The 2,397-nt window shown below is 33.1% G+C and overlaps 1 long non-coding RNA gene across 2 annotated transcripts in view; it reads left to right on the plus strand.

Moving 5' to 3' along the window:
• The window catches only part of LOC107094990, a 5,446-nt gene extending 3,049 nt beyond the window's left edge, over positions 1-2,397 (plus strand). The window contains exons 1-3 of one of the 2 annotated variants that reach the window (XR_001481710.1): positions 1,473-1,707; positions 1,782-1,904; positions 2,291-2,397. This is a non-coding gene — a long non-coding RNA (uncharacterized LOC107094990). Of the gene's footprint in view, positions 1-1,472; positions 1,708-1,781; positions 1,905-2,290 lie in introns of those variants that run through there. The other variant, XR_001481711.1, reaches the window with a different exon arrangement.

The raw sequence follows: 2,397 nt of genomic DNA on the forward strand, positions 1-2,397 counted from the left end.
TAAATTGTTTGAAAAAATATGTTTGTCAAATTTCTTGTTAAGTTTTTCATCCTCTTCCATTTCTTGTAAAGTTTAAGTTAAAATATTTAGCATTATACAAATCAATTGAACATTACATTAAATATTTCTAGGAGTAAAACTCCGGTGTTGAAATCTTGATGCTGCTCATTTTATTAATTGAATGTATATAGAATTTTTGAGAAAGATTCAGAATTTTTCTTGAAATCACGTTTATTTAAAATGAAATGTTGTATCTATTTTTTTCCTAATAAGATATAAAGAAAAGTGTATTTTTTTCTCTCTCCATGTAGCAGTAATGAGCTAAGCAGCACCTTTAATTTACTACAGGTTTCTTTTTTTAAAATAATGTGAGTTCTTGGCACAAAAACAGATTCCCAATCTGAAATTACAATTCTATAAATAAATACAAATTCTGTATATAACTATCTTTTTCTGTTTTAAGTTAAACTGCTGTTTCTAGAAGCTATTTGCTTTTTTCCATCACAGCTGTGTTTCATTAAAGTCACTGTGATGTTGGACAAATACACAAATATAGGTGACAGTGGACGAAAGAAGCCCATGATGAAGAATTAAGTATGTTATTTATTTTGATGGAAGATAGTGATTAATATTATTCTTTAAAGTGCAGCTGTTTCCTGTGATGGCCGACAAGATGGAGCTCAGTATTATGGAGCTTTGGGTGGATCAGTGGAGCTTCCACTGGAGAACGACGCCTCACAATTACGCAGTGTTCAATTAGCAAAGAATAACAGTGTATTTAAGGGGTTTACCAACAAACAAAGAGAAGGCTGGATTGATGGAAAAATTGTCTTTTATTCAAATAATGGATCATTTATGATCAATGACCTGAAGATGAGTGACAGCGGTGAATATAAACTTGAAATGTTTGGTAAAGATGGGATGGAAACAGGATATAGAACTATGCAGCTCTGTGTTCAAGGTAATTCACTGCTTATCTTCTACTGTTTTACATTTTCTACTCTTTGTTTTGTTTCCACTACTTTAAATGTTGTGGTAATCATTGTACTGATTCTAAATCCAAACATCTTANGATCAATGACCTGAAGATGAGTGACGGCGGTGAATATGAACTTAGAATGATTGGTAAAGATGGAAGGGAAACAGGATCTAGAACTATGCAGCTGTGTGTTCAAGGTAATCCACGTTTTATCTTCTACCTTTTTACATTTTCTACTCTTTGTTTTGTTTCCACTACTTTAAATGTTGTGGTAATCATTGTACTGATTCTAAATCCAAACATCTTATAACAGCTTTCAATATAAATTCTGTATTTTTCCAGTTTTTAAAATACTTATACATGTCCACAACTTTAACCTTTTCACCATGGATGATACAGCTATCATGTTGTTCTGGAGCTTTTTCTTTAAAAAAAAAGATGTTTCCTGTAATCAATGTGTTTTTCTCTCTCAGCTCCTGTGTCTTCTGTCCAGCTGGTCCATCAGTGTTGGTCCCAGGGAAAGATCAAGGTGTCCTGTCTCTCTGAAGGGGACAGTCCTCAGTACAGCTGGACTCTGAATGGAAAAACACTGACAGACTCTGAACTCCTCTCTGGAAATAATCAGACTAACATCATCGTTCTAAAACCGAATATATCAGGGCATCTTTTCTGCTCAGTTAGGAATCAAGTCAGTTCATCCTCCAACGAGATCAACATTCCTGACTGTGGTGAGTGAGAAAAGATTCGATAAACTAGTTGATGGTTATGATCCTACATGACATATAATCCTGTTTGTTTCTAGGCTTCATATTCATTAACTGCACCATCAATGGGACAACAATAGCTAAATGGGTGTATCAAGAAAATAACACCCTGTGTGTTGAACCAACAACTGTCCCTCCAACAATTAAACATCATAGTGTGGGTAAGGAGACACAGTCAATTACCTTACCTTATAGTCCTGACAGCAGTAATCAACTTTGGTATATTAGAACACTAAAAGGAAAATGCAGCTCCAACTTAAAAGTATTGCTTCTATCGGTAACAAGTAATTAAAACCAATTGATCTACTTAATTTATCAGGTTTATAGGTTGGAAACCTAAATAAATAAAGTTAGCCAAACTTTATTGAAGTACTTGTTACCAATTCAAGTAATTAATTTAATCTTAGGTGCATTTTTTTAAAGTACAAGTATAAATAAATATTTAACAAATCTTTGAGCTCCTGAACCTAAAAATATTATGTACAGTAAGAGACTAAAGTTAAAGAAAAGTCATCAGTAAACTAATGTTATCTTTTTCTTCAAACAGGTCCATCTGTTTGGCTCATTTTGGGATTGCGTGCTTTTGCTGTCAGTCTTCCAATAATTCTACTTTGTCTTTATTTCACTTGGAAGAAAAAGAAATTAGAAAAATCT

This window comes from Cyprinodon variegatus, unplaced genomic scaffold (genome assembly GCF_000732505.1).
Source record: "Cyprinodon variegatus isolate N-32 unplaced genomic scaffold, C_variegatus-1.0 Scaffold519, whole genome shotgun sequence".
Classification (NCBI taxonomy): Eukaryota; Metazoa; Chordata; class Actinopteri; order Cyprinodontiformes; family Cyprinodontidae; genus Cyprinodon; species Cyprinodon variegatus.